The sequence below is a fragment of the Lepidochelys kempii genome, chromosome 1, assembly GCF_965140285.1.
Source record: "Lepidochelys kempii isolate rLepKem1 chromosome 1, rLepKem1.hap1, whole genome shotgun sequence".
In the NCBI taxonomy this organism is placed as follows: Eukaryota; Metazoa; Chordata; order Testudines; family Cheloniidae; genus Lepidochelys; species Lepidochelys kempii.
The window spans coordinates 146,615,706-146,636,144 of NC_136380.1; the positions used below are offsets into that span (position 1 = coordinate 146,615,706).

Consider the following 20,439-nt stretch of genomic DNA (forward strand, 5'->3'; position numbering starts at 1 on the left):
TAGCTTGTATTTGTGGCTGTATTGTTTAGTGATTGTAGACCTTCTAGAATAGAATTTTTAGATATGCTGTTCAGGTGACTTTGGCTTACGTCATGCAATTCTGTAAATCAAGGAATAGAGTCAAGTACATTAAATTCAATACAACTAGAAATAATAAACGATGTGACATGACTTAGTAGAGGCCCACTCAATTGTGAATGAATAGATTAATACACAAAGCAAATACTGACAATTTTTGCCTCCACCTGGATTGCTGAAGACTTATACGCTTTTCATATGACTTTTAAAGATGAGTTGAGTCAAGGCATTAGCAAGCTATTTGCATATTGATGTGTGATAAGAATAAAGGAGATTCAGTACTAGTCGTGACAGTTGATTTTGGCTGTCATCCTTGGTAAGGGCTTGAATTTTTTCTTCTTAATCTTTGTCTTGAAGTCATAAAATTATACAATGAAAACTTTACAAGACACTAATTTATACAAACTCCTGCAACAAAGAACTCACAAATATATCAACTGAAATTCTGATTTTTTTTATTAGACTACTTCAATTATTAGACTATTTTTGTTAGTCTTGGAGTTTTTGCTTACGTAGTTTTCACTATATTATTTAACCTCTTGGACACTAAACCTGTATTCCTTGTGTACCTCATCCTCTGTCTATTGAAGTCTATTTGAAGCAAAGGGATGCAGAATTGGTCTCTAGATCATCACATATTTTTGATAAATAATTAATGTCAGAAAATATATTAAAATGATCAAGTTGTAAATTGATATCTTTTTGTAGTGATCTACCCTGAAGCTGATAAAATACCAAAAAAATTCAAATAGTCACAAGTGTGTGGCTGTGTGGTCAGTGCACAGATTACAATAAGTAGCAGTGCTTCAATGTTAAGGTGTTCGAAAGCCAGGACATTCTAAAATTTAAAGTTGCCCCCCAAAGGTGATTTCATTGATTTGAATGTCCTTTGTGATGTGCAAAACTGCCATAAATTATACTACTTTCCATCCTATTGAAAGGAAACCAGAAAATAGAAAATACTAAATGTGTGCAAAATGGCTCTGCTAATTTTGTTTTACAAATATATATCCTGATCCTGCAACATCAAAATTTTGGAGTTTTGGCGTAATCTATTACAGAGATAGGCGTCACTTAGGAGATTCTGAATGTAGGGTTTCTACTATTAGAGCCCACGTCCGTTAAATTGGAGTTGTACTTTTTTCAAAATCATCATAAGCATGTTCCATTATTTTAGTCACAAAAATAACTTTTACAGTGACATTAAGGAACCAAAAGAAATGGCCAACAATGATGTGTACATCTGTGTTCTGTCAAAATCTTACACAAATGGTGTCTTTGGTTTTTATCCTCTCACTTTTGTGTCTATTTTTTCCTGTTATCTTCAATGCAAGAAAAAAATGGAACTGTGTTGAATTTTCAGTTATGAAAACCATTAGTGCCTTCTGTTTAGCCAAACCAAGAAACAATGTCCATAGTTCTTCAATGAAATATGATGCTCTGAACTCACCCACACCATACTGATGTGATAAAGAAAACTGTACCTGATTTAGACAAAAAACTGAAATTACATTGGTAGCCCTGGAGAAGAAAGAGGAAATAGAGAAATCAGAGCTAAAGGCCAAATGTAAGTTATCCTTATCTATTGATTTGATTTAGGATTGGGAATCAGGAGACCTGTCCAGGCTCTGACATTGATTTCCTGTGTAACCATAAGCAAAACTTCCTTAGTTTTCACCTGCTGAAGACCAATATCTACCTCAGATGTGGTGTGAGGCTTCAAAAATTGCTTGTGAAGCAATTTCAGTTCCTCATATGAAAGATACTATGTAACCAGAAGATAATATTGGGTTGATCCTGAAATTTTAATTCAGTGTTCAATCAGTCTTTACCAAGGCAACATTTCATTGACTTCAATGAGAATTTTGAGTAAACACTGAAGACTGGATTCTGATACCATTGCTCATGATGAGTAGTGCCTTACACAGTCAGTAACCCCATTAAACTCAATGGGGTTTGTTGCAGAGTAAGGAGCTACTCAGTGTGAGCAAGGGTGGCAGAATTTGTCCCTTGTTCATAGGACAACTATTATTAAATCCTGTGATCCTTATTCAGGAAAAATCAATTTTACTGCAGTGGTGGTTTTGCCTGAAAAGGCAGTGCAGGATTTTTCACTAAGAAAGTAAAATTGTTTTCCTGAGAATAATACAACTTTCTGGGCACTACTCTTAGAAACACAGGAAAAGTCTATAACCAGAAAAACAGAATTTTTTGTTCCATGTGGAAACACTGACTTGAGTGAAAAAATTCCCTCTGCCTCTTGGTTTATATTTACTTGTGTTTATCCACTCAAACCAAAATTTATATCTAAGTGGATCAGAAGTTCAGCTGATTTTATTTTTATTTCCCTGGCAATCGTTTGTTGCTCTGGATGGTTAAAAGTACATTTTACTTCTTTCAAAGTTGAATATTACTATACTTATTTTCCTTGCATAAAAACATCAGAGGCTGGGGGACAAAAGAGAAACCAAAGCACACTATAATGTAGGAAGTTTTGAATGAAAAACAAAACAAAAACAATGAGGTAACTGTTACTTTAAAATCTGATGTGCTCTGTTATTTTTTATGTCATGGTGCATTATAGACAATGCTAAACTAAGAAGGGAAAAATGATATTTATGCTGGTAAACACAGGATTGAGAACAATCACATATCCTGAGAGTTTTAATCTATGAGTTAGAAAAGAATGAGATTGTTTGTGTAATAATACAGGATGTGACACAGATGCCGGAAACAAGAAGTTCTAAATTGTCTTTCTCTGTAATAGCTGAGAGAGAAGAAATAAGTTTCTTTTTATTTCCTAATTTTAATACTTCATTATTTGTATTTTATTTGCAGTCTTAAAAGGTAGGTGTTGTCATTGGTAAAACCACAGTTACTACAATTAGAGCAGTCTACCTTGCCTACTTATTCACTAGATTTTTTTTTTGCCCGGGAGGGCAGGGCGTGGCGTGATGTGCACTTACAAAACTATTTTGCACTTCAGTTTTCACCAGTGAGTTTCATCTGTTATTCCGTAGGATCACAGCATTAAAACAAAACCCTTATAAAGTCAGTGGACCAAAACCATTTTGTCTTCATGTCTTCAAAGTAATTAAGGTTCAAGTACAGAATTGTTGTAAAATTTACTCTAACTGGATCTCCTAAACTTTCCTTTTTGATGTTGGAAAGAATTTTTGTGTTTTTGTTTATGCATAAGTATAAATAATATCTTAAAGATTTTAAATATCTGTATTGAAATATTGGGAGCTTGTCTAAGTGAGTTGGATTTGCAGAAGGTTTTTAATTTACAAGTTGCTTCAGTTGTGATGCTATTTAGTATAGTAGGTGTCTGCAAAAATGCAAACTGCATCATAACAGTGCAACTCACCAAAGTAACTTGTGTGCATGGAAAAAGAAAGGAAAAAATATACAGTTGTCTTTATTGGACTCTCCCTTTCCCCACCCTCAACCAATTTTGCAGGGCCATTGTCTATCACAGTAAACTTTGTAAAAGGGTCATTACCAATCTCCATGTCTCAAGTGGTAAGGGAATGCTATAGCAGAGGGACACTGAGCATCTTCCTGTTACAGAATTAATGGTGTTATGGTAATATTCTGCCTCGCATATAAAAGTAGAATAGGAGCTAAAAGGAAGGCAGGAGGGATGGAGTAAAAGCTGTTAAACTCTGTTTTTCATCATCTTATAATTTAAGCCATCAACTCAAGCAAGTGATAATTTTCTGATTGTATGCACATAGGCTAAATGGCAGTGTTTGTACTGACACAGTGCCTGGGGTCTCTATCGGAGTAGCAGATGCTACGACCTTGTATAGGAATGCAGGGCTCTTTTGATGCACCACTCTTGATTTAGCTGCTAAATTGTACATTAAGACTCGTGGAGGACATAAAGGGTTTTGGGGGGGGGGGGGGGCAAAAGGAGAATAAGACAAAGAGGTTCAGAAGAAAAAGAACAAAAATTAGGAAAGAAGCTTGGATCAAGGTTTATGTAGTATAGCTGTTTGCATGGTAGCAAGAAAGCCAAATACCAGGAACAGAGTGAATGTTGCACCCTAATTGTGTTCTCTGTTGATTATGGGGTATGTGGCCTGTTCTAAAGGTATAATAAAGATGATTTTTTTACCATTTCTGAGCTGGCAATTAATATATAGCTGTGTTATAAGAACAGAGAATACTTATAAGGAAGTGTGTTGGGTAATATGATGTTTGAACTGCTGTTTAGATCTGTTAATATATTTTGACATTTCCATAAGACATTTTTAAGCAGCTCATATTATACATTTTATAAGATAATGAATGGTGAACTTTCATCTATTTCTGCAGTCAAGGTGCTATAAGTGCTAGAGCTGATACAAAAAAAATCAAGCATTTTTTTCTGGTTAACAAAGTTAACAAAGTCTCTCGAATTTGCTGGAAAAAAATGATGCAGCTTTCTGTTTCAGTGCAGAAAGAAAACACATTCTGAAACCTTGAAATATTTCACAAAATGGAATTGTTCATTTCCTGATCAGCCCTTGTAAACACTGATTCTCTTCTCATTCCTATATTTTTTCACATCATAAGAATCTAACACTATCAATAAGAGGCTAGAATAATAAATCTGAAGGAATTTTAGCCATGTCATTTTCTTTTTACTCTTTATGATGTCTCTTTCCTTGTTTGTTCGGTGTTTTTGTTTTTATTTATTTCTGATACATTGACAATCAAAATAAACTGAGTCAGAATTTGTTAGGTTTTTAGTTTCACTTTCATGCAATGGTATGCTACTGCAGTGTTAAGAAACAATGAAGGGGGATTTTTGCTTTGGGTTGCATATGGGGGTAGAAGGAGGCCATTAGAATTTAAACGAAACAAAAAAAAATGTGTGAGGTCAGCTTTGGGGGGTGTGTGTGTGTGTATATATATATATATACATTTACAATGTCCATATATGTTGTTTTTTTATTATAATACCACCTGGATCCTTCCTTTCTTGCTTTTCATTTAATCTGTATATAGATTGTTGTTGTTTTTTCCCAAGAAAACTATGCTTAAAATAAAAGATAAAGAAATGTATTCAATAAAGCAACATTTACAGAATCGCAATATTTCAAAATCATATTTGGTATGATATATTTTGAAAAGGCTTTTGTTACACATTCTAACATAGTCTTGTCATAATGAGGATCAAGTTGCATAGTAATCAATAAAAGCCTGTTATAGGCCAGTGCCTTCTTTCTCGATTCCTATTAATTTAGTCTGTTCTGTAGCATTGCTGGTTGTGATATTAAATATATGTACTAGTTGTAATGTACCTCTTGAGTAGTGTGTCTTTGTGGAGAATATTTCTAAGTTTTGAACCTGAAAAAGAAATATCTTGTGTTGCTATATGTATCTGAAGTTTATCCTTTAAAGTTATAGATAAATCTGTCTTTTAAAATCTGTCTTGACTTCAGTGCTGATTCCCCCCCCCCCTCACCCCGCCCTGCACTTCCAGTTCTATTCCATAAGGTTTTTATCAACTGTGCTAAAAAGGTTAGGATTAATAATGAGTCTCTCCATACAGAAGTTATACATTTCCAGCCATAGCTTTGATCCAGCAAGGTGCTACATGTGAGCATCAACATCCACGGCATTCCACACAGGTAGAGCAGCTTGCAAGGTCTATAAAATAGTAATCGGTGTGATCTACTAACTACTTTTCCAGTTATAGTCCAGATCCAGAACAATGCGGGTGAGGAGAGGGAGGCAGGAAAATGGTGGTTGTACATCTTAAAAATTAGACTTCCAGCTCTATTCTTACTTTAATTTAGTCTTAGCAATGACGTGTGTGTGTGTGTGTGTAATTATGTGCTCTTAACCTGGTATTCTGGTTATTGCTCTATTGATTACAAATCATGTTAATGCTTCACCTTGTAGGAGAAGGGTTGGATTGGTCTGCATACTTTTAAATGTGTGATCATAAATGTTGTGATTAAGAAGGATCCAAGGATTACCTTTTAAAGGAAATAGGGGGAATATAGGGAATGTCATACTTAGGTGCTTTTCAGAAAAAACAGAAAAGGCATTTGTAAAGCTATCCGACCACAGTTGGAATTTTTTGTTAAACATTGTGACTTGGAGGAAAATAATATTAATGACATGTAATATATTTGCAGAAAAACATATTTTAAATTAAATTACTTTTGTGGTAATTTACATAGTTGACTTTCAATATTTTATATTCAGTGATCCTATCGATATGTGACAGAGCATATTTCAGATTTATGCAGTGATTTTTTTCTTTAAAAAAAGTTTGCTTCTTTAATGCAATGACTGGCTTCAAATTACTGTTTTTACCATAAAATTAATTTACTTTCAATCTTGAACACTTCATAATTGTGTGCCCCACATTGAAATACGGCTGGCTGTGTAGTTCCAAAAAAACAAGTCTATGAATAAAATAAATCAGGAAACATTTTACTCTATTCCTAGAAGAATACATAACAGGAAGAAAGTACATAACAGGAGTGAGCAAATCTAAACTTCTTTTCAGGTCAGCTGAAGCTGACCACACAAATCCCTCAAGTTTCACTGCACCCTCAATCCAGAGAGGAGCAAGTATTTTGCCATAAGCTTTTTAGTGCTGTGTCATTTAAAAGATTATCTTAATAACAGATGTAATGTGTATCAAATGGGATATTTTAGCTGTGAACTATTTAATATCTGGGTACATGAGGAGTGACTTCTTTTTTTACACGTAAGACACACGTTTTACATTCCTGGTAATTTGGGGGGTGGGGATCATGCTCAGCACTGCTGCTAACATTTTCTCCACAGATATTTTACAAATAAATTATGTTTACTAAACTCTGATCCCCCGAGTGATTTATGCTGAAAGAGAACTTTAATACCTAATGAAACAGAAAGTATAGTGGAAAAAGGAGCCTTATACTGATGTGAGGTTTCAGAGCAGCAGCCGTGTTAGTCTGTACCTGCAAAAAGAACAGGAGTACTTGTGGCACCTTAGAGACTAACCAATTTATTTGAGCATAAGCTTTCGTGAGCTACAGCTCACTTCATCGGGTGCATTCAGTGCAAAATACAGTGCGGGAATTTTATATACACAGAGAACATGAAACAATGGGTGTTACCATACACACTGTAATGAGAGTGATCAGGTAAGGTGAGCTATCACCAGCAGGAGAGAAAAAAAAACCTTTTGTAGTGATAATCAAGGTGGGCCATTTCCAGCAGTTGACAAGAACGTCTGAGGAACAGTGAGTGTGTGGGGGGAATAAACATGGGGAAATAGTTTTACTTTGTGTAATGACCCATCCACTCCCAGTCTCTATTCTTTAGATGTGCAGGTGAACGAGCCCCTGAATAGATATGTGGACACAGTGTCCCCTGAATAGATATCTATTGTATATTGTATTGTATTGAATAGTGAATAGTGAATAGATATCTATTCAGGGGACACCATCATAGGGCCTAATCACATCAGCCACACTATCAGAGGCTCGTTCATCTGCACATAAACCAATGTGATATATGCCATCATGTGCCAGCAATGCCCCTCTGCCATGTACATTGGTCATACTGGACAGTCTCTACATAAAAGAATAAATGGACACAAATCAGACGTCAAGAATTATAACATTAAAAAATCAGTCGAAGAACACTTCAATCTCTTTGGTCACTCGATTGCAGACCTAAAAGTTGCAATTCTTCAACAAAAAGACTTCAAAAACAGACTCCAGTGAGATACTGATGAATTGGAATTAATTTGCAAACTGGACACCATTCAATTAGGCTTGAGTAAAGACTGGGACTGGATGTGTCATTACACAAAGTAAAACTATTTCCCCATGTTTATTTCCCTCCCTACTGTTCCTCACACATTCTTGTCAACTGCTGGAAATGGCCCACCTTGATTATCACTACAAAAGGTTTTCCCCCCACGCTCTCCTGCTGGTAATACCTCACCTTCCCCAATCACTCACATTACAGTGTGTATGGTAACACCCATTGTTTCATGTTCTCTGTGTATATAAAATCTCCTCACTGTATTTTCCATTGCATGCATCCGATTAAGTGAGCTGCAGCTCACGAAAGCTTATGCTCAAATAAGTTTGTTAGTCTCTAAGGTGCCACAAGTACTCCTTTTCTTTATACTGATGTGAGGTTCCTAGCAATTTTTCCTCTAAAGAATGCTAAATAAAATGAACACTGCAATGCCATCTGGTGGTTTTACAGGGATGTCAAATAAACAAAGGAAAGATAAAAAGGATGCAGTGCACAGGAAAAAAAAAACAATGAAATAATACAGTAAAAACTGATTCTGCTGCAGACAGTTGTAACCTGATCAGTGCTAATTAGAAGCTCAAAGAAACACTTGAAGTTTTAGGCCCTCAAATTGCCTTATAGAAAACATGCTGTTTGTGTTGTGTGTTGTAATTATAAATTGAGAATTCTGTTACAATTCTGTTGTTCAACAGATTGCTGCAGAAATGGAATTAATGAAAGAGGGGGGGAATCAGTTCTTGTTTCCAGATATACCACTGTGATTTACAACAGTGTCACTGGAAGCAGAATCTGGCCAATGATGTTCAGCAAATCACTGAGCATGCAGATTGTCTCCATCAGAGAGTATAGGCAAAGACAGTTACATGAATAGCACACATCTCACGGTAATCTTTCAAAATCTTTTAATTCTTCTGTTTTTCTAATTGCTTTAAAAAGAGTGTGTGCTCTGGAGGTAGGTGGTTCAGAAGATGCCAGTCTTTATACTTATGAGGAAAGTCAGGGTACCAAAAGAATGTAGGAGCCTCAATAGAAATTATTTCAAAGTTTTTTTTATAAATAGCAAGCATCGTTTTAAACTGGGTAGACTCAGCTTCTAAGATTGAGACGTGTTCTCCAGCTCTATAACTTGCTGAAGACTACTGTTTGAATTCCAGGCAGCTGTTCAGTTTGATCATGTTCATCCCCCTTATTCATTATCAGCAAACATTTGCACAAAATGTTGGTGAATGACTGTCCTTATGAATACCCATACTGATGTGTGAAAAAGGTAATCTTGCATGAACAAGACTATTTGCTGCTGTTTGTTTTTTTTTAAACAGTCTATCATCCGAGTGGAGCAGAAACAATACCATTGGTGAAATCCTATTTGAAGCCAATGGGAGCTTTGCCACTGACTTTAACAGGGCCAGCCTTTCCCATCAAGTGATTCGGGTGACAAATGATATACCAGGACTAATGAACAGTGAACAGTTCAAAAACAATAGACTGAAAATTTGTAATAACTAACTAATGTGTTTGCAGAAATGAAAATGGATTTGTGAACTTCTTGCAGACAAAAGAAAGTGCTGGATTTGAATGATTTATTTGCATTTAATAAATTCAGCTAGTTCAGTGGTCAGAGAACTCATCCAGGATGTGGGAGACCCATATGCAATTCCCTCTCCTGCCTGAATGAGAGAAGGCATTTGAACATGGGGTTCTGACTTCTCATGTGAGTGCCCTCACTACTGGATTATGGGATATTCTGGTATGGGTCTTTCTCAGCCTCTTCAATTGATGCTGTTCCAAGGTGTATAACATACTCAAATACTAATATTTGAATCAGGGATTTGAAATTGTCTCCCTCAAAGCCTAAGTGAGTGCCCGACCAACAGGCTATAGAGTCATTCTCACTCTTTGTCCCTGGCTCAGTGACTATTATTTATTACTCAGAGAGGCAGTTCACACTGTTTTGTAATTCTCATTCAAGTCAATGGCAAAAATCCCATTGACTTCAATGGAGCCAGGATTTCATATCTTTATTCCTTCTGCATATCCTTCAAGCACCTATGTCTTCCTCTTCATGTACCTGTCAAAAGGCAATTAAAAGGCTGATTATGAATACCATGTTGGACAGTAATCAGAGGGGTCAGAAATCGGATCCAAATATGACTCTATATTTTTGTCCTTTTCCTACTAAATACATATGGGAGAACCCTTGCATAAGTACAGTGCTTTGTTAGTTAAGTTGGGAGCAAACTCTTTAAAGTAACAAGAGGCTACCCAAGGTGTAAACTGTGGTTTTATTGGCCTCTGGCTGCTGTTTGTTACAAAACATTAGCTTTTCATTAACAATTGATGGGGCTTGAAGATCTTTATAATCACAAAACCAAAGAAAAAATCCACCTTAAATCATGTTTAGAAACTAATCTGTAGCTCTAGTCAGTGTACAGATCCACATGCATGATTTTTGTGAAATTTCTTTCTGTCAAAATTAGTGAAAGTAATGGACGCAGAAGGGAAATATAAAGCCAAAACAATGCTAATAGATATACTTACATAGATCAATCCTTGAGTTTTTAGTAGCTGTTTCAAATAACTTTATGGTCCTAAGGGCCCAACTTTCTCTAGGGGATGGTTAACTGTAGCCTCACTGATTGGCATATGCTGGCAATCAGCCTGGACAATAAAAAAAAAAAAAAAAAAAAGAGTGTCCTTTGATCAGAAATACCTGTTGCAGAAGATGGATTTTGACTATTGTGCTGTCATTTTTATGTAGAATAATGAACCCGAGGAGGGGAAGGAAAACCAAGGACAAATACAGGGGATTTGATAGCTTTTCTTTTTTAAATGTAATCAGTTGCTAAGTATTACTGAATACCAGATATGTAAAAATATAATAATAGCATCTGCCCATTAAAATGTGTTTGCTGCTAAAAACTTTAAGGAAATTTTAGCCAATGAAATATCTTCTAGATTAAATGTAAAACACTTACTGATTTGTCCTTTCTGAAAAATGGAGGAAAGAAGTGATATCAACATAATGTGAACAAAGGACATATAAAAAGCAGCTTAGCATAAAAGGAGAAGGTCATGCTTTAGATTGCAATGCTGAAATCTGCTGACACTTTTGCTCAGCGTAACTTTTGCTGCTATCGTCTTTATGTAAAATGCACATCTCGGGTCGCTACTTTGTAAAAATTATGTTTTTGTCTGTTTCTGGAGAACCAGTTATCTTACATCTACTAAGACATTTATTGTATCAATATGATAATAGATTATGACATAGTAATAAATTTGGAAGATAAATGCTCCTGCAGTCCATTCTATGATTTTATTGCAATGATACGAATGCTTAACGTATTTTACAAAGCTGTCTGGTGTGCTGATGCAAAACAGACAATTGTGTCAAAGCAATTTGCAGATTCATTTGGATTAGCCTAATTCCAACAGGAGCTCCTTTTGGGAAGGAGGTTGTCCTAAGACTGGTACAAAAGGAGTGATCTTCCTTTCATTTAAATTAGTGATAATTTTGTAAGTAACTTCAAGATTGGGTTCTAAACAAAGGGAGTTGGCATGCAATACTGCGAGATATGATGGGAATCCCTGTCAGTTGAGGGTGCTCCATATCGAGCAAGAGGTTCTCTGCTTCTTACACAATAAGGACTTAATTTGCTTGAAAATACTACCCCATCTGAACAATGATGAGGCACAAACCAATCAAAATAGCTTCATGTTAGACAACAGTGGAAGGTATTCTTTTGTTTGTTTTGTTTTCCCTCTTTGCTCTCCCCGTTCTTCCCCTTACTTCTTCTCCTCCTTCCCCACTGCCAACTTCAGTAAACATTCTTCCTGGTGAAGGAAGAAAGCCTGCAGTTTTTTATTAGGGCATTGATTAGCTGAAACTGACAAGTTGTAGGTTCTCTTCTTGCACTTTATACAAGAAATGCAGCTATGCTGTAACATTAATCCATCCCGGGTTCAAAAAGAGTTTGTTCCTTTTACGTGGTTGCTTTATTTTTTGTTTTGTTTTAATTATATTTGATTTTTTTTTATAGAGAAGCCTTCTTTCTAGTTTTCTGTGAACTGAAAGGAGATTATAGCCATCCGTGTTTTCAGTTGGTAAAGCAGGTTATGGGAGTGTTGTCAGGAGGGTATAAATCCTTTCCAGATAGTGGCCTGCTAAATCTCAGACAGTATAAGTGGTCAGTTGCACAGAAATTGTCCCCTTTACAACATACGCCTCTACTGAGTAGTAGGATTTTAATTAAATAATTAAAATATGGATCCAGAAACTATTTGATGTATTTATCCCTACCTCTAAATAGGTTGTTTTTCCATGTTGAAGTTTTGAGGGGAACCAGTCCAGTATGCTTTTATGGATTTATTAAAAGAATAAGCAAACAAATGTGAAACCAACAAAGGTTTAAACAAAAAATGCCACTAACTAATGTTGTTTCAGATTCCCTAAACTAATCAAATATAACACAATGCAATGATCAAACCAAAGTTACAACTGAAATTCAATCAATAAATCAATGGTTCAGTTTATCTGGCTTGCAGATTACTACAATGAGTAATTACATTTATAAGGTCAGCACAAGAATTAGTGCAATCCTTCACTGGAAAGTTAAAAACACCTTTCTTTTAATGCAATTAATTGGGCTAAGAGTCTGCTAAAGACAGAAGATGACTTATAGAATCATAGATAAACTCCTGTCTTTGTCTTAAGGAAATATAACTTTAGAATGGTTTCTTTAGAGTTTGCGACTTTGGGGTTTCACCTTCAGTTTCTCTGAACATAAAATGTATGTTAGGCCATGCCTACACTAGTGAGCTTTCAGCGCCACAGCTGTATTGATGCCATTGCGTCACTGTAAGATCACTCATGTAACTGCTCTATGCTGATGGGAGAGAGTTCTCCCATCGACATAATAAAACACCTCCATGAGCAGGACTAGCTGTGTCGGCAGGCGTGCTGTGCACACTACCACTTATGCTGGCAAAAAGGGGGATTTTTTTTCACAATCCTGAGCGACATAAGTTTTGCTGACATAATGGTAATATAGACATGCCTTATTCTCTATTTACTTTACTTATTTCCCTTCCCAGGCTAAAACAGTGACTGAATCTCTCGGACACATTTACACAGATGCAGAAATGATTCTCAGATCAGGCACTTAGCAGCTTTGGAATAGCACACTTTGAACACAATCTTACTAATCAAATAACAGATGGGGCATTTAAGTTCTATCTGGGGAAACAGTTAGGGTTTATCTACACTTAAAATACTGCAGTCGTGCAGCTACGCCCCTGTAGCACTTCAGTGAAGATACTACATACACTGACAGGGGCGGTTCTCCTGTCGGTGTAGGTACTCCACCGCCTTGAGGGGCCATAGCTAGGTCAACAGGATAATTCTCCTGTCAACCTGGTGGTCTCTATGCTGGGGGTGAGGTTGGTTTAACTGCTTCACTCCAGGGTGTGAATGTTTCACACTCCTGAGTGATGGAGTAAGACTGACCTAATTTGCTAGACCAGGCCCAAGTGACACACACTTACATACTCATGCACACTGTACTGGAATGTTGGAGAATTCAGATGTCTCTGAATTCTATACAAAAGCACTCTCAGGTCTTCATAGAATCTCTGACTCATGTGGTGGTTCTTTGCAGCATCAGAACTAGTTCTCAGCTAATAACTTGAGCTTGTTTTATTTGTGGGGAGGTGGTCTCTCTCTTAGTGATATCTTCAGATTTGGTTTTGGTGATGGTCAGGACCTTTCGCTTTGCCTTCAGTGTACTCTTACTCTGCTTCAAGGGCCACCCTTGCCCAAATAGACATTCCAACATGTTGTCTATAGCTCATTGTGGACCAGTAAGTTGATATCTCTATCAGAGATAGCCTTTCATTGCAAATTATGTTGGTGACCACAAATAGATGTGTTCTTCATAAGCAGGACATGAGAAATCTGGTAACATATTTCTGCCTAGGCCAGACATAAATATATAAAATACACAAAGACAATTAATGGCTGGTTAGTATTACACATTCTCTCATTTTCACACATCCTCATGGCAATAAACATGACAAGGTAAAACGGGACTCTGAGGGATAGGGGCAGAGTCTATGGTGAGTGAATGACCTTACCTTACTAACTTTTTTGCCTACAGGCTGGAAAGCAGCTTCAAGCAACTTGTAATAATGCTAACTTAAAGATTTGGCCAACCAAAGTCACTCAGATCTAAATTTGAATATGGCATATGTTCGATACACATGATATTAGCACATGTTACAAAGGAGGATTAAGCTACAGCAACTGAAAACCACTTTACTTTTTCATAAAAGTACCCACATGGAAAGGAGGCGTTGACACATACTAACTTATCTGCATTGACTTCACAAAGTTGATTCGCCTTAACTTTCATCGTTGTTCCCTTGTAGAAAAGCCATAATTGGGGAGAATGCTACCAGTGGTGTCATAGGCACAGTTCTAAGGAGAACTTAGGAAGTAGTTACTAGATCGTTCTTCTAATATGTGTCTCAAAATGTTGACAAATACTGTATGCAATATGTCTATGAATTTGAAGTTTTCAGGAACTGAAGCTTAAATTTGGAGTCACTTTTATTCCCATTGTAACCCATTTATTCATCCCACTCTTGATAGCACCATTATTTATTAGTAGCGATATTTTTCCACCAGTGTGCCTAATGCTGTAAACTATACAAAGGCATAGAAGTTTGCTGTCAAAATACTAAAGCAATAAGGGTCATATTTGTCTGCAGGATATTAGCAGTCTCCCTTACCACCATTTCTGGTGTCGTTCTTCACCTCAGGAAGAGGTTGGGCTCTGAAAGACACCATATTAAATACATTTTTAAAATGTACTTTCACTCTCAAATAATAATTGGCCATCTCTTGTTTGGGAAAACTTTTGTTTAGGTGTGTACATTTTATGTGTCTCAAAAGACCCAAATTCCATGAGACTGAGATCGCTTTGCAAACAAAGACCGGTTTCACATGAGAAAAGATGCTTTGTAAGTTTTCAGTACAAAAAAAAAAAAAAAAAAAAGTTGTCAAAGAGGTCTGAAACACACAGTGAAATTTAGTGGGCAATGTCCCCTGATAGTTTTAGCAAGCTCAATTTTGTGCCCTTATAGCCCTGTGATGATTTAATATATTTGTTTTCTCTTCCTTTTATGCACTAATTTCTTTGTCCCCAACACACACTCCCAATTGGTATATGTACATTCCTCCATATATGCCAATTTGTTTAGGATTTTCATAAGGATCATGATTTGACTGTAACCACTAAAAAATCCCTGTAAGATCCTGTGAGGGAGGTAAGAAGTATTGTTATCCCTTCTATGCAGATATGGAAACAGTCTCAGAGAAGTTAAGACCACACAGCTTTTCACTGGGCTAGAAAGTCTAAATTATACTTACAACTGATGAATTTTAGTTCCTAGTTCCTTGCTCAGTGCAACAGACTCTTAGCATGCCACTCAGAACTAATTATTCTGCTCAGACTTTTGAAGGTATATGAAGAAATAATGTTGGATAAGTTCAAATTTTTTTTTTGTGCATGGGTGGGGGTAGTAGTTTTGGTCACATATTTATGTATTACTACATTTGGGCTCAAAGGACAATATTTTGTTAGACTGATCCCAGGGAGTGAACAATATAATTCTGTATGTAAAGATAGAGAAAACAACATACAGGATTAGAGGTGAAGAAGCTATCCAGAACAAACACAGATGGCCTTCATTGTTTTTTTGATCATTGAGAATAGTAGAGATTTCTTGGAAAACATTTTTAAAAGTGTGATATTACTAATATGTTATATCTTTATGTACTATGCGCACAAACATGAAAAGGGACACATAACCAAAGTTAAGGGACCTAACCATGGATGCCTCTACCCAGATCCTGGTGTGGATTTGCAGAGACTGTGGCCTGCATTTCCCACTTTCAGAAAGCCAGGCTGGGGGGACCATGAAGTGGGAAAGGTGCCTGCTGGTGGAATCTCTCAGGAAGCAGGTGGGAGAGCTACTGGAGGATGTGGCTAGGCTGAGGAGCATCTGTGCTCATGAAGAATTCCTCAGAAGTATTCACATGAAGACATCTAAGGCTGAGAACACTATCCAGGTAGAGAGGACTGCTGTCACACCACCCGGGGAGGAGGATATGGCTCTATCACAGGGAGGACACTGGCAGCTGGTTACTTCTGGCAGCAGGCAGTGCTCCACCCCTACTCCCAACCCACCCACCATGGTGATGGAAAACTGATATCCTGCCCTGGCAATGCGCGATGACGAATCACCCCCGAAGGAGGAGAAGGAAAAGCCATGTATCCCCAAGGCTGGGAGTATTGCATCCACCACCTCCAGGAGAAAATGTAAGGTAGTGGTGGTTGGTGACTCTCTTCTGAGGGGTACAGAGGCACCCATCTGTCGCCCTGACATGGCATCCTGGGAGGTATGCTGCCTGCCAGGGGCATGTATCTGAGACATTACGGAAGGATTGTCGAGATTCATCTGGCCCTCTGACTACTACCCCATTCTATTCATCCATGTGGGCAATAATGATACTGCAAGGTATGACCCTCAGCAGATCAGAAGTGACTACAAGGCTCTGGGAGTAAGGGTGATGGAGTTGGGAGTGCAGGTGGTGTTTTCAGTCATTCCAGTCAAGGGTAGGGGCCTTGGCAGAGACAGATACATCCTGTAGATGAATGCCTGGCTGCGAAGATGGAGTTGCCAAGAATGCTTCAGCTTCCTTGACCACTGAATGCTGTTCCAGGAAGAAGGGCTGTTAAGCAGAGATGGGGCCCACCTATCGAGGAAGGGGAAGAACATATTTGGATACAGACGGGCTAGACTCATGAGGAGGGCTTTAAAGGGAGGAAATATTGTCTTACATATTAAAAATGTATACACTTGGACTGAGGTAGAGTTGGAAGTAGGAGACTTGTTGAAAGTCTTGGGGTAAGAATAAAATGGGTAAAAACAAGGGTGATGTTATGGTAGGGATCTAGTACAGACCACCTAACCAGGAAGAAGAGGTGGATGAGACTTTTTTTAAACAACTAACAAAATCATCCAAAGCACAGGACTTGGAGGTGATGGGAGACTTCAACTACTCAGACATCTGTTGGGAAAATAACAGGAAAGGGCACAGATTATCCAATAAATTTTTGGAATGTATTGGAGACAATTTTTTATTTCACAAGGTGGAGAAAGCTTTTAGGGGAGAGGCTGTTCTAGACTTGATTTTGACAAATAGGGAGGAACTGGTTCAGAATTTGAAAGTGGAAGGCAGCTTGGGTGAAAGTGATCATGAAATGATAGAGTTCATGATTCTAAGGAATGGTAGGAGGGAGAACAGCAAAATAAAGACAATGAATTTCAAGAAGGCAGACTTTAAGGGCACAAGAGAAAACTATCCCACTGCATAGGAAAGATAGGAATTATGGCACGATACCACCCTGACTTAACCAGGATATCGTCAATTATCTAAAAACCAAAAAAGATTCCTACAAAAAGTGGAAACTAGGTCAAATTAAAAAGGATGAATATAAACAAATAACACAAGTATGTAGGGACAAAATTAGAAAGGCCAAGGCACAAAATGAGATCAAACTAGCTAGAGACATAAAAGGTAAAAAGAAAACATTCTACAAATACATTAGAAGTGAGAGGAAGCCCAAGGACAGGGTAGGCCCATTACACAATGAGGGGGGAAAATAATAACAGAAAATGTGGAAATGGCAGGGGTCCTTAATGACTTATTTGTTTCGGTTTTCACCAAGAAGGTTGGTGAATGTCTAACCTAGTGAATGTCGGTGAAAATGAGGTAAGATCAGAAGAGGCTGAAATAGGGAAAGAAAAAGTTAAAAATTACTTAGACAAATTAGATGTCTTCAGGTCACCAGGGCCTGATGAAATGTATCCTAGAATATTCAAGGAGCTGACTAAGGTGATATCTGAGCCATTAGCAATTATCTTTGAAAAGTCATGGAAGATGGGAGAGATTCCAGAAGACTGGAAAAGGACAAATATAGTGCCAATCTATAAAAAGAGAAATAAGGACAACCCAGGGAATTACAGACCAGTCATCTTAACTTTTGTACTCGGGGAAAAAAAATGGAGCAAATAATTAACCAATCAATTTGCAAACATTTAGAAGATAATAAGGTGATAAGCAACAGTTAGCATGGATTTGTCAAAAACAAATCATGTCAAACAAACCTGATAGCTTTCTTTGACAGGGTAACAAGCTTTGTGGTTGGGGGGAAGCAGTAGACGTGGTATATCTTGACTTTAGTAAAGCTTTTGATACAGTCTTGCATGACTTTCTCATAAAAAAAAAAAAACTAGGGAAATGGAAGCTACATGGAGGCACTAGATGGTGGGTGCAAAACTGGTTGGAAAACCATTCCCAGAGAGTAGTTATCAGTGGTTCACAGTCATGCTGGAAGGGGATAACAAGTGGGGTCTCGCAGGGGTCAGTTCTGGATCCAATTCTGTTCAATGTCTTCATAATAATTTAGATAATGGCATACAGAGTACACTTATAAAGTTTGTGGACAATACCAAGCTGGGAGGAGTTGCAAGTGCTCTGAAGGATAGGATTAACATTCAAAATGATCTGGACAAACTAGAGAAATGGTCTGAAGTAAATAGGATGAAATTCAATAAGGACAAATGCAAAGTACTCCATTTAGGAAGGAACAATCAGTTGCACATATACAAAATGGGAAATGACTGCCTTGGAAGGAGTGTTGCCAAATGGGATCTGGGAGTCATAGTGGATCACAAGCTAAATATGAGTCAACAGTGTAACGCTATTGCAAAAAAAGCAAACATCATTCTGGGATGTATTTGCATGAGTGTTGTAAGCAAGACACAAGAAGTAATTCTTCCACTCTACTCCACACTTATTAGGCCTCAACTGGAATACTGTGTCCAGTTTAGGGACCCACATTTCAGCAAGGATGTGGACAAACTGGAGAGAGTCCAGAGAAGAGTGATAAAAATGGTTAAAGATCTAGAAAACATGACCGATGAGGGGAGATTAAACAAATCCAATTTTTTCAGTCTGGAAAAGAGAAGACTGAGGGGGGACATAACAGTTTTCAAGTATGTAAAAGTTTGTTACGAGGAGGAAGAAAAATTGTTTTTCTTAATCTTTGAGGATAGGACAAGAAGCAGTGGGCTTAATTGCAGCAAGGGAGGGTTAGGTTGGACATTAGGAAAAACTTCCTGTCAGGGTACTTAAGCACTGAAATAAATTGCCTAGGGAGGTTGTGGAATCTCCATCATTGGAGATTTTTAAAAGCAGGTTAGACAAACACCTGTCAGGGATGGTATAGGTAATACTTAGTCCTGCCATGAGTGCACAGGGGACTGGACTAGATGACCTTTCGAGGTCTCTTCCAGTTCTATGAGTCTATGATACATTAAAAATTGATAAATAGAAGTAAAGAAAAGCACATCCATCTAAAGATTATTGGATTTGCTTAACGAACTTTAGTGATCCAGTTTTAATTGAAGCATCATTACATTTTTGTGTGTTATCTTAAGATTGCAATTTTTATTAATTTATATCAGAGATTAATGGAATGGTGCAAATATAATAAACTACCCTGGTTTTGATTTAGACAATTTTAGCTTTGGCAAGGGTTCATTTAACATAGAATAAAAATTCCAAGTTGAAAGAGGTACTACAAGAGTAGTAGGTAAAAATGGAAAAGGACAAAGCCTCATCAAAAAGCCTTTCTATAAGCTATAAAGAACATCAGACAATGTTCAGGGACAAGACTGTGGTTGACCTCTAGTCTGATTAATTTTTTATAATGCCCAAGGAAGTCTTTTGCTTTTCACAAAAAGATTAAAATGAAAAGCAATTGTCCATGCTAACATCTGGCCTGTGTCATGCCATCTGTAATTCAGGGCAAACTAAAAATAATTGAAATAGCCTAAATGAGCATAAAATACTGCCTGCTTTAACTGTTCATGACTGTTTTACCCTGCCATTTCTGGATAATGTATTTGGAATAAATTCATAAATATATGAATGTCAGCTGAAGCCATGCTTTACATGTACACATATTTTGTGTGACTGATTCTGAGGTAGTAATGATAAAATATTACCATGTTGATGGGAAGTTTGGAGTAGGAGTTTTACTTTGCAGTTGAAGTAACTTTTCTGTACCAAGGAAAGGTCCATTGCTTTGGGAAGAATCACTATTTCATCTAAAAAACAACAAGGAGTCCTTGTGGAACCTTAGAGATGAACAAATTTATTTGGGCATAAGCCCTTTCATGGCTAAAACCCACTTCATCAGATGCATGGAGTGAAAAATACAGTAAGTGGTATGTATATATTACAGCACATGAAAAGATAGGAGTTGCTTTTCATGTGCTGTAATATACTGCTTACTGTATTTTTCATGCCATGCATCTGATGAAGTGGGTTTTAGCCCATGAAAGCTTATGCCCAAATAAATGTGTTAGCCTGTAAGGTGCCGCAAGGGCTCCTTGTTGTTTTTGCTAATAAAGACTAACACAGCTACCACTCTGAAACCTATTTTATTTCAAACTGTTTAAGAA

At 37.2% G+C, this 20,439-nt stretch overlaps 1 protein-coding gene across 2 annotated transcripts in view; it reads left to right on the top strand.

The window, feature by feature from the left end:
* Positions 1 to 20,439, top strand: part of IL1RAPL1 (interleukin 1 receptor accessory protein like 1) — a 1,122,430-nt gene that overhangs the window by 117,762 nt on the left and 984,229 nt on the right. The gene's annotated exons all lie outside the window — the stretch shown is intronic.